General features: G+C 38.5%; 1 protein-coding gene across 1 annotated transcript in view; it reads left to right on the top strand.

Annotated features, from left to right (window-relative positions):
* EIF4E3 (eukaryotic translation initiation factor 4E family member 3) overlaps nucleotides 1–13,078 on the top strand; it is a 231,168-nt gene that overhangs the window by 101,644 nt on the left and 116,446 nt on the right. The window lies entirely within an intron of this gene.

Genomic DNA, 13,078 nt, shown 5'->3' with positions numbered 1-13,078 from the left:
TTTTTTTCTGATGGAAAGAAGAGAAGCACCTTGGAATTTCAGTCTCTTTGACTATTCAAAAAAAATTTTTTTAAGGTTTTCTAACAAGTAGTATGTACGTTCGATCCAGTACTCTGTAGAGAGCTTGTTAGATAAAATAGTTCTAAAAATGTGAAGCACTTTAGAAGGAATATAATTACTATGAACTGTCGTGAAATCAAGACATACAAGTAAGTAGGTTTTATGGTATTTAATCCATCCTCCCATAAGGACTGAAATATGTAACCCCTGCAAAAGCGTCAAAAGACACTTCAGTATAGTTTTACTTCACGCTCACAGAGAACAGAAGGATGGAATTGGGCCCGGAATGCCAAAGCCCCTGGATGCTGAGGTTGTTTAAGATGAGCATTTGATGATTCTAATATATTCATTTACGTAAAACGACCACCTGAGACCTCTGTGCTCTCCTCATTGACAAACCACAAAAGCAACAAGTGAAGTCAGCCCATTTCAGGGGGTGCTGAGTGAGTCTTTATTAATGAATTTCTTTTAACCCACATTTCCTGATAAAATCCCAGTTTTGAAGGCATCTGGACCAATAGCCACGTGATTTCCAAGTCAAATTTTTTTTAAGTGATATCTGTCCTGCTCTGTTTGCATAAACAAATGACTTGTCCCAAACTGGTGGCAAGATTTGCTTAAGTTTGGGGGAGGGGGTGGGGGCGGTTCTCCAGAAGAAATCTATTAGAAAGTGAATCTAGGACTCTTCCTTTTTAAAAAACAAGTGAGAGAGTTGAAGATGAATAATCAAGACTATGGCCAGTCGGTTGGCAAGCAACATACATCGATTAAACTGCTGGTTTTGTTATAGACATAGGAAGGCGCTGAGGAAATCAGAGATAGGAAAATAATAGTAGTGAAGTCACCTCATGAACTTTAGGATCAGGTTGTCCTGGATACAAGGTTCCACTTTGGCGAATATCTTAACCTCTCAGAAGTTTTCCTTATCTGCAAAATAGGGATCGTACTAGCATCAAGCTCGTGTTGTTGTGGGGATTAAGTGGGAAAATGCGTATAAAGCCCCTAGCATGTGCTTGATACACTGTAGAAAGCTCGAGAATGGGAACTGCTGTTGTTACTGCTATTTTTAATATGTAATACTACTATCTGTGATGTAATGTATTAATAATTTTAATACTGATTTGGTAGGTAGAATAATGTCCCCTTCTTCCAAAGATGTCTATACCCTAGTCCCCAGAGACTGTGAATACGTGACCTTACATGGTAAAAGGGCCTTGAGCAGATGTGATTAAGTTAAGTACCTTGAGATGGGAAGATGATCCTGCGTTATCTGTGCGGACCCGGTCTAATCACATGGGTTCTTCAAAGCTGAGAACCTCTCCTGGCTGTGGTCAGAGGGGGATGTGGCAACAGAAAAAGGGTCGGAGAGATCCGAGGTTGCTGGCTTTGAAGATGAGGACTAGGACCCCAAGCCCAGGAGGACGGGTGGCTTCTAGAAGATGGAGAAGGCATGGAAAGAGATTTTCCCCTGGAGCCTGCAGAAGGAACCAGCCCTGCCGATGCCTTGATTCTAGCCCAATAAGGTTTATGTTGGACTCCGAACGTACAGAACTGTAAGATAACTTTGTTGTTTTAGGCCACTAATTTTGTGATAATTTGTTATAAGAACAGCAATAGAAAACATCTGATACTAGTGCTGTTGGTAATATTACATTTACTGTTATTATTATTTTATTGCTTATTTATTACTAAAATGCTTGGAGTTCAAAGGAAACGGTGCCTTTATTCTTCTTGAGAGAAGAAAAGGCAACCCATTGGAAGATGGAAATCATTTTGCCGTTTGACACTGAAGTGAAGTGAAGAGGACTAGTTCTAGCCAGAATTGTAGGCTGTGTCAAGCTTCGATTGCCTCCAGCCAGCCCTTACCTTACCTTCCCTTTTCCCCACCTTGACAGCCTGGTGCTCTCACTGCTTGACCCTGGTCCATTCCCATAGGGTGATACTGCTATTTGTGATCTTTCTCTAAATTTAAATGACACCATTAAAGAAAGATTTTTCTACTGTAGGGTATCTAATAATAGCATTCCTGCTAAGAGAGACAAGGTTTAAATGATTTCCTGTTGTCTCTGTCCAAGGATATTAGCATTTTAATTAAAAGGAGAAACTTGAAGTTTAATGGATGTGTAATTGTGGAATTTCGGGCTTTGGAGAGAGGTTAAGGACCCTTTGGCAAGGGCACTGGAGTCTTTCAACTATGTGAAACCACACTGGTGGCCACACGCTACTAGAGATGGTCCAAAATATTTGCCGGAGACCAAACCTGGAGCCGTATTTGACTGGAGTAGCTTACTTAATCGGGGGATTTCCTGATAAAATCCAAATTTTATCAGTGCATCTGAATGAAGTTATTGTCAAGATTTCCCATGGCCAGTGAAGGTGGCACACCTTGGTTTCCATGGTATGTAAAGCAGAGGGGATGGGTTAGATGCAGCAGGACAAAGTCAAGGTATTTGTGCTGCCCGGCAACTATTACTTGCTCATGGCAGAGATTGCTCATCTATGCATCAAGGTTCCCTGCACCCTCACCAGCTTTTCCTGTAGACCTCCAGGCACCCAATACCAATGAATCAGAGAGGACCACTGTGCTGAAGCTAATATTCCATCCTCATGAGATAAATAGGAAGGTTTCTGCCTGCTCTTATATTCCATGAGTTCAAGGACTGCATATGGCTCGTGTTACGTACTCAGTAGGTAAAAACATGTTCAGCAGACTTGGGGCTCATTTTGGAGACTGGAGAAGTTTGAGCAATGCTTTTACCTGGGCACAATGAGGGAACTCTCACCTCGGGCAGACTCATGCCATAAAGACTTGGTGGTGTCACTTGCGTGGGGTTATGCCCACAGAGTGGGCACCTTTAAGGCTAGCTCCTTCTGACTTCCCAACCCTATAACCTTTGAAAATTGGGCAGAAAGAGCCCCAAAGAGCTAGTTTCTATTTTGGGGTTATTTTTAAGGCTAATATGAATTGTTTAGGACAGCAGTTGGCTCACAGGACACCAAAAAGATGAAAATTTCCAGTGCGGCTGGAAGTTGTTTGATGCTTAGAGCCCCAGCATCTGTACCTCCAATACCCACAGATGCCAGGATGAGTAGTGGGGAGCAGCAGGAGTCTGTGACAGAGTGGAGTGTGTCAGGTTCCAACCTAAGCTGAAGTCTGACGCTCTGCAGCCTCTACTCCCCTGGTCCCGGGCCGAACCTTTCTCCTCAGAGGGGTGATATTGCCCCTCACAGACCAGCCTTTCCAATAAAGAAAGGAGTCCTGGGTTCCCCTGAGAGCATTTTAAGATTGACATTCCCTGCTCTCTCAAGATTGCTCATATAATACAATTGCAGAAGCTGTCAGATCATGACACTGTTGCTCAAAACCCTGGAGAGGCTCCCATCTCACTCAGTGGCTCATGAGGCGCTATGTGATCTAGCTCTGTTACCTTTCTCTTACCTCCTGCTACCCTCCTTCTCCACACTGCCTCCTGGCTGTACCTCTAACATGGCAGACCTGCCCCAGGGCCTTTGGACTTGCTCTTCTCCACCTAGCACGTTCTCCCTCCAGGCATTCTCATATTTGAGGGCTTGGTCCCTCAACTAATTCCTTAAGGCCTTCCTGGCTACCCCAACCACTTTTTGTGTATGTCTTTCCCAAATTTATTTTTTTCCTTATCAATTTGTATCATAATAAAGATCTTTTTTATTTGTCTTATTCATTCTCTGTCTCCCCCACTACAATATAAGCCCCATTAGTGCAGGGGTTTTCTTTTTTATTTTTCACTGCTTTATTCCTAGAGAATGGAAGGGTGCCTGACCCATAATAGGAGGCCAATAAATATTTGTTGAATGAATGAATGAATAATTTCTAATCTCAGCATCTTTCTTGCTGACTTGTATAATCACTTTTTAGGTGTAATCAACATACGTCCAACCCATGCCAGTTTTAAGCAGAAGTAGGAGCTCACGGGCTTCTATAACCAAGCCACAGTAAAGGCACACGGCCTTGAATCTTCTTTCACTGTGACTGGGCATTCTCCATGGATTGTAGAACATGCTTGCCAGCAACTCTAAGCTTACACCCTTACAGATTTTATACAGAAGGGAAAAAAGAGCTCATATCTCCAGTTAAAAATCAATTGGATCAGAGCACCTACGGATTGGCTCAGTCAGGACCATGTGATCAGCCCTTGAACCAATCCATGTGGCCAGTGAAGGATGAAGGGTTATGATGAGCTCACCATGTGCCAAGGGCTTCCCCTCAGAGCCAGGAGGTTAGAGCTGGTTACCAGGAGAATGGAAGGATGGTGGGAGGCATAGATGTGTCCCTGGGGTATTGTGAGCTGAGCACCCTCCCATTTGCAGCCACCACACTCACTCTCTTCATACTTATTCTTATTTGTTTAACTCTGTCCTAAAACAACCCAATATAGCCTCTAGAAGTGGGCAGAAGGGTACATTATCTCCATGCATGGATTCCAAAGTGTGGTGTACACATTCAAGGGGCATCAGGATAATCCACTGGTGTGTATAAAGGACATATTAGAATTTCTTTTATCATTTATATTTAATCTAATTCTTTAAAATATTCATTTTATGTATGGATTATAATGCTCATATCAGCATAGCTGTGTGTATATATATATACACACACACACACATTAGCACATTAGTATATAATTATATTGTATGTCTCTGTATACACACATATATAATTTATAAATAATTGAAAGTATGTATATTATGCAGGTTCAAAGTATTTTAGAGGTAGGTGTACATAATCAAAAAAGATTACGGCATTGCTCGTTATGATGCATATTTTCTTAATGTAGCCCAAGATCATATTATCTCTTGAAAACTACAATCTACTTCTGCTCTTATAAACAAAAAGCTCCATCTAAAAAAAAGAAGACCGATCAGGCAATTTTATATCAAAATGCTTTTTTCGGTGTTGCCAATCCCTGCTATAATGTGTTATCCAAGTACGTGACAGTGGGTGTGTGGTGTGCACAGGTTGATTCTTTCACTGAGGCTCTCAGGGATAATACTTACTTTTATGATTTTTCCTGTAAGTTTGAATGACAATGCTGGAAACAAAGTCTTTCCAGAGTAAGTATTCATCCCTTATACTTGAAATCCAAAAATATTTTTTAAAAAGATGGGTATAATAAGATAGTGAAAGAAAGATTGTGAGAGAGAAGAACTGATTTAAAAAAAAAAAAAAAAAAAAAAAAAAAGACAACTAATGAAGGCCCAAAGCAGAAAGCAAGAAATTATTCTAGACAGACAGCAAATGTGGTTAGAGACTAACCCATATTCAGGTCAGGAATATATTCTGAATTATTGAAACCTCAATGACTTTCATATTCTATTAAAGAGGAAAAATGGTATTAGAATAAATATTAAAAGAAGTCAAGATCTAGGGGGCATTAATCTTGCCTGAATATTATTAGCTTTCTTCAGCATATGCATCTGTCCCTTTCCCATAAACTCTTATATAACCCCCAGGTGCTTTGCACAGTGTAAGCTCCCAATAAGGACTTCCTAACAAATGGTAAAAAAAAAAAAAAAAAAAAAATGTAGACTCGTGACTGAAGCTGTTTCTACAGGACACCAGGACCATGGATTGAAAAGTGAAAGTTAAGCTGAGATTTTATTAATTTGATACCAGTTATTCTGATTTCATTTTAACAAATGTGAATTGGGTACCTACGCAGAGCCAGATACAGTGTTTAGCATTGAAAACAGACGTCTTAGTCCCTGACCTCAAGCAGCAGACTGTTTTGTGGGTAAAGGGTCAGGGATGTAACAGCTCCATAATGTGCCGAGTTCTCCACCAGGAGGATGGAAAAAATGCCAGAGGAGGATGGCGACAACGTGCGTGCACAAGTTTGGCGGTGGGGGTGTGGGGAGGAGAGAGAGGAGCTACAGAGAGAACTAGACAGATAGAGAAAAGAGAGAAGAGATAGAAAGATAGAGATAGAAGGGAGAGAGAGGGAGCGATTGATTGAGATTCTGCCTGGGAACATCAGGTAAGATAACATTTAAATAAGGCCTTGTAGGATATAAAGCTAGGAAGAAATCATTGGAGGGGTATTTTTAATATTCTAAGTAGATCTTGTGAAAATTAGGAAGACAAATGGAAACTGGGAGCAGGGAAACCATGTAGGAGACTATAAAAATAATCCAGAATAGAACTGGAGAAGTTGTATTGGGATTAGCAAGGAGAGAATCAATTCAATAGACATTTCAGATTCTAAAATCAACAGAACTTGATGCCATTATGCAAATTTGGTGGGAAAGAACTAGATCTCCAAGTTGATTAGCAATTTGAGCCACATTAACCATTACAGAATGCAGGGAGGGGGGAATGGTAGTCTCTGTTGGGTTTTTCTTAGTAGTGGGGATGGCTATTGGTAAGATAGCAGGTTTTCCTTGTTTCATTTTATTTAATAATTATCATTTTAAGTTCATGTAACAATAATTTGTCCTTTTTTTAGTGTACATTTCTGTGAGTTTTAACACATGTGTAAATTCACATTACCACCACCACCACCGTGATCAGGATACAGAACAGTTCCATCACCCCAAAAAACTCCCTAGTGCTGCCCACTTGTAGGCAAACCCTCTCCCTGACTGCTAATCCTTGGCAGCTCATGATCTGTTCTCCATCCCTATCATTGTGTCTTCTCCAGCCTTTTGAGATTGACTTCCTTCACTGAGCTTAATGCCTCAGAGATTCATCCCAGTTGTTGCACGTATCAGTGGTTCATTCTTCTCCACTGCTGAGTAGTATTCCACTATATAGATATACTACACTTAAGCTATCCATTCACTGTGGAAAGACATGGGTTACTTTCAGTTTGGGGGGATTGTGACTAGAGCTGTTGTAAACATTTGTGCACAGGTTTTTGTGTGAACTTCAGTTTTCATTTCTCTTGGGTAAATACCCAGGAGTGAGACTGCTGGGTGCTGTGAATAAATGCATCTTTAAATTCATAAGAAATGCTAACTTTTTCTTCCAGAGAAGCTACAGTATTTTTCATTCCCACCATCAAGGTATGAGAATTCTAATTGCTTCACATCCTTGCCAGCATTTGGTATTGACAGTTTCCCCCCATTCTAGTAGGTGTATCTCATTGTTTTAACTTGCATTTCGTTAATTTCTAACAATGTTGAGTATCTTTTCATGTTCTTTTTTGCCATCCATATATTTTCATTGGTGATTAGTTAGTTCACATCTTTTGCCCATTTTAAATTTGGATTATTTTCTTGTTTTCAGAGTTGTTTATATATTTTGGATACATGTCATTCATTGGATATGTGATTTTCAGTTGATAGCTGATCTTTTCATTCTTCCAATAGTGTCTTTTGTATAGAAAAAATTTTAATTTTGACGAAGTCCAATTCATGAATTTTTCTTTCATGGATTGGACTTTTGATGTAATAGCTAAGAACGCTTTGCCTAACCCAAGGCCATTCTGCCATGTATTTTTCTAAAAGTTTTATAATTTTACATTTACACCTAGGATCCATTTTGAATTAATTTTTGTATAATGTAGGAGATTCAGAGCAATTTTCTTTCTTTTTTTTCTTACGTATCTATATCCAGTTATTCCAAATCAATTGTTGAAAAGACTATCCTTTCTCCATTGAATTGCCGTTGTACCTTTGTCAAAAATCAGTTGGACTGGTCTACTTCTGGACTCTGTATCTATCCCTCTACCAATACTACACTGTCTTATATATTGTAGCATTGTGTGTGTTAGGTCTCAAAATCATTAGTAAGTCCTCTGACTTTATTCTTTTACAAAATTGTTTTTGCTATTCTAGTTTCTCTGCATTTCCATACAAATTTTAGAATAAGCTTGTCTTTATCTACAAAAATGTCTGCTGGGATTTTGATTGGAATTGTACTACATTTATAGATCAGTTTGTGGAGATTTGATATCGTAACTATATTGAGTGTTTCAATCCATGAACATAGTATATCTTTCCATTTATTTAGCTTTTCTATGATTCCTTTAATAGAATTTTGTAGTTTTCAACATAAATATCCTGTACATGTTTTGCTAGATTTATACCTAAGTAGTTCTCTCCCCTCTTTTTTGGAGATATTGTAAATGAGATTTTTTTTTTTTTTCCAGATGGGGGGAGGTTCCAATAGTCCATTACCACTTTTTAGAAATATAGTTGGTTTTAGTATGCTGGCCTTGAATAATGTGAACATACTAAACTCCCTTATTAGTACTAGGAGCTTTTTCTGTGGGGATGGGGGTGGGGGGTAGGGGGATAGGGGGTAGATTTCTTGGGATTTTCTCCACAGACAATCATGTTTTCTGTGACTAGGCAATTTTATTTATTCCTTTCTGATACAGATGCCTTTTGTTTTGTTGCACTGTTTAGGACTTCCAGTATGATGTTGAATAGGAGTGGTGAAAGTGGACATCCTTGCCTTCTTCATGATCTTAGGGAGAAAGCATTGTCTTTCACCATTAATCATGATGCCTTTTCGCAGGTTAAGTTTTTCAAAGATGCCCTTTAAAAGGTTAATGAAGGTCTCTAATAATCCTTGTTTACTGATTTTTTTATCATGAAAAAATATTGCATTTTATCAAATGCCTTTCTGAATCAATTAGATGATACTGGATATGAAAGATTACATTTGATTGCTGTTTAAATATTAAACATGCTTGCATTCTTTGGATAATTCCCATTTGGTTGTGCTATATTGTTCTTTTTATACATTGCTAGATTTGATCTGCTAATATTTTGTTGAGGATTTTTGAAGTTATATTTGTGAGTGAAATAGATTGGTAGTTTTCTTATACTGTATTTATCTAGTTTTGGTGCCAGAGTAATGATGACCTCATAAAAGGAGTTGAGAAGTGCTCTAGTCATCTTTAAATATTTGGTAGAATTTTTCAGTAAAATCATATCAGACTGTTGAAGATTTTAAACTTTGAACTCAATCTCTAAAAATATAGTTTTTTTTTATTTCTTCTTGGATGAATTTTGATAGCTTGTTCTTTTTAAGAAATTGGTCCATTACCTTTAAGTTGTTGAATTTATATACATATAATCGCCCATAGCATTCCCTTATCTTCTCAATGTCCCTGGAGTCAGTAGTGATATACCCTTGTTCATTCCTGATACTGGTAATTTGTTTCTTTGCTCTGCTTTTACTTTGTTGGTTTGGCTAGTGGTCTATCAATTTTTTTGGTCTTTTCAAAGAAACATATTTTGTTTCATTGATTTTTTTCTGTTTTAAACTTCATTAGTTACTATATGTATTTAGTCTTTCTTATGCTTGCTTTGAGTTTATTTGCTCTTAATTTTGTAATGACTTAAGTTGAATTAACAAATCAAATTTTTGATTTAAGCCTTTTCTTCGTTCTAATAAGCATTTAACTCTATAAATTTCCCTCTAAGCACCGCTGTAGCTGTATCCCACACATTTTGATATTTTATATTTTATTTTCATTCAGTTAGAAATATTTTCTGATTTCCCTTGGAAAATAATTATATAACTTTTAATGTCTTTGTCTACTGATTCTTACATCTGTGTCAGTTCTGAGTCAGTTTTGATGAAAGGTAAAATTTTGCTGCTTCTCTGCATGTCTGGTAATTTGTGATTGGATTCCAGATATTGTGAATTTTATGTTGTTTGATAAAACTTGAGTTTTGTTCTGGAAAAGAGTTGAGCTAGAGTTGTAAAGTCACACAGTCCTGGGATCTAATCCGTCACTTGGAAACAGTTTGTTCCTTTTGGGCCTTTCTTTTAAGCTTTGCTGGGTGGGACTAGATCAGCATTTAGTCTAGGACTGCTTATTCCTCACTCCTGAGGCAAGACCAGTCTCAGTCTCAGTATTCCACTGATGCTTTATGTTTTTTCATTCCCTGGCTGTTGGGATCGTCCACTGTTTCCATTCCTGTGTTTTCCGCAATAAATCTCTTGCACATATAATCTCATCTAGGTGTCTGCTTCACAGAGGACTTGAGCTAACACAATCCTGAAACAATTCTATTATTCTTTTGTTATATCCACTTTAAAGACTTGGAAACTGAAGATTAGAGAGGAGAAGTAAGTTGCCTGGGACCATACAAGTCCTAATTGGCAGAACCAGGATTAGATCCCAGAACTGTGTGATACTGTAACTCTAGCTTAACATAACCATGCTATCCTGTCACTCTGTGGGCCAGAGAAGATGGGGAGACGGTGGTCTTCATGCAGGTGGGGACACCAAAGGAGGATGAATTACTGAAGGAAGGCTTGGAGGCAGGTGGAAGGGAGTTAGAAGGACTCTCACTCGGCCTGGCTGTTAAAGATGTGAGGCTTGAAAGATGCGCAGCCTGCACTTACAAGAGAAGCCATTTCTCTGGGTGAAGATGGAAGGAGCACTTGGAAGAAAAGGAAGGGGTGTAGATATCCAGCTGATTTTTCTCCCCTGACTCTTCTTTTAGAATTATTATGGCAGAGTCACAATCTTGATAGAAAAAGTCATTGCTGAATTAAGAAAATTCCCAGAGACAGGAATTTGGCTCTATCTGAGTCCACCATTACCAGTCAACATAGAGAGCAAGCACAGCCCAACAGAGTGAGTTGCCAAATGTGGCTGGGGGTTGGCCTTGACAATACAGCAAGGAACCCGCGGAGGCCAGGGGAGTGTGAGATGACTGAGAAGTGGTGGGAAAAGCCCTTTTGGTGAACTCCCAAAGACACTTAGGAAGAGAGCAAAATACTGAGGACATTCCAGCTATTGGTGACTAGACGTAATATCTGGGCAATTAACTGGCTTTTACTTTTCATTACAATGTTTTGGTGCTTTGTAGATACAGTTTAGATGTCGTGAATGTAAATAATTTAGTACAGTGCTGTCATTTCTTGCTGAATTTTCTCAAGTTTGACATTAGGAAAATTCATCTTAGAGTTTTCAATACTTATTTGCTTTTGCATTGCAGAGATGGATTATTTTGCATATGAGAAAATATGATAAAAACCAGTTTATTTCATAGGAAAAAATTATGTACTGTATATTGTTTTATCTCCATATGTCTTAGAATATTCCAGGAAGATAGAAATGTCATCCCTTACAATCAGTTTTCTACTTTTGCAATAAAACTGCACCATCCACCAATGATATAGGTGGTTTAGGAAGAAACTAAATTTGTTTTACTAAAGAAGTACAAATATTTTTTTTATTTAAATATCTAACTTCCTGGAAAACTATGACATGAGTGTTCTCTCTCTCTTTCTGTGTATGTGTGTGCATGTAATGTGTTGTTGTTAGTAAACAGGAAGCCCTTGAAATTATACATTGCAAGGATCTAAATCCAGATTTTCTGGTAGTTTCTTTTTGGATGGGTTTTATTTTGCTAATTTTCTTTTCCTCTTTGTTATTGAGCCCTATATTAATTATCCAGCTCTTTTTTGGGGGGAAGAGTTTCTGACATGGTACCAACAGACATAATGCTATGACAATGGAATTTCAGTTTTTTAGTTGACTGCTTGCAGAGAGGTTTTATTTAGACAGGAATGCAGGAGATTGGCTTTTTTTTTTTTTTTTTTTTTTTTTTTTTTTTTAGCATACAGTAGAGTTTTGGGGATTTTTTTTTTTAAAGAAAATACTTGTGGGAAAATAGTTCAGAGTATCTTATTAATAATTTTCCCCCTTGGATTTTGTTTATTTCCCACCCCATCCCTCACATCTTTGTAACTAAAAACAAGCTTCATTTCCTCATCGTGGTTACAGTGGTTTAAATGTTTGTTGGTATGTGACTTTGTTTAGTAAAGTTTGTGTGATTTCTTTCTTTTTTCCCCCAGTGATCTCAGTTTGCTAAACATTGCATAATTTTTAAAAAATGTAATAGATTCTTTTTTGGCCTCCCTAAAGTTTGTAGTCATGTCTGTTTTTTTTTTTTTTTTTTTGTTTTCCACTTCAGTTACCCAGATTATTTTATGAAATCAATCCAACCCCCAAATTTGTTTGTTCTTGGCTTTGACTCTGGGTGGAGGTGTACTGTGATTTTCACGAACTTTGATGTTTTCTTTCTTATGTAGGCGGGGACCTGAGCATTTTCAGCAGTTTCCCTGCAACCAGAGAAAACTGGGTATTGAATAAAGCCCTTACCATAGACTTGATTCTCTTTGATATGCACAACTCTGCAAGTGGCTCTTGGCCAAGAATTGAAGCTGCTCATGAGAAAAAATATCATAGGAGCATAGGTGGTTGGTTCTCAGAAAGACCTCAAAGACCCTCTACTCCAAGAATAGCAAGATGATGTTGTGAATATCAGTGTCTTCCCTCCCACACCAACAGCAGACATCACTAATCCATCATGGCTCTCTTCTTTTGGAGCCATGCATGGCCACCCAATCTTTCTCAACACGGTATTCCAGGCTGTCACTTTTTAGTAAATGGAGTTGTCCTATGAGATGGAATCTCTACCCATTCTTAGAAACATCTCCATAAGCACCTGGAGGCACAGGGAAGCTCCCAGTGAGGCAGAAGAGTGTAGGAGTTGAGAGTGTAGGCTCAAGAGTAAAATGATTGGACCTCAACCTACAGCAGTGGTGTGATCTGGGGCAAAGTTCTTAACCCTTGTGGGCCTGTTTCCCCACTGATAAATTGTAGATGACAGTAGAGGCCACATCATAAGACTGTGGGGAAGATTGGCAGAAGCACTCAATAAAAGTGAGCTGTCATCATCATCGCCATCATTACTAGGGAAGATGATTTGTTTGTGATCCCAAGCTAGTGAGGACCAGGCGGGGTTTCTCAACCCCAGCACTATCGACGTTTTAGAGCAGATCGTTCTTTGCTGTGGAGGCTGTACTCCTATTCATTGCAAGATGTTTAGCAGCATCCCTGACCTCTACCTACTAGATGCCATTTGCATCTCCCAAACCCAGCTCTGACAACCCAAACTGCCTCCAGACATTGCCCCCTACTTTGGAGTGCAAATTGGAGTAGACCCAAGTTCACATACAGGTTTTTTTTTTTTTTTTTTTTTTTTTTTAATTTTAGTATATTTA

Source organism: Choloepus didactylus, chromosome 1 (genome assembly GCF_015220235.1).
Source record: "Choloepus didactylus isolate mChoDid1 chromosome 1, mChoDid1.pri, whole genome shotgun sequence".
NCBI lineage: Eukaryota > Metazoa > Chordata > Mammalia > Pilosa > Megalonychidae > Choloepus > Choloepus didactylus.
Note: the sequence above shows the minus strand (reverse complement) of the source record. Positions and strands in the feature narration are given on the sequence as shown.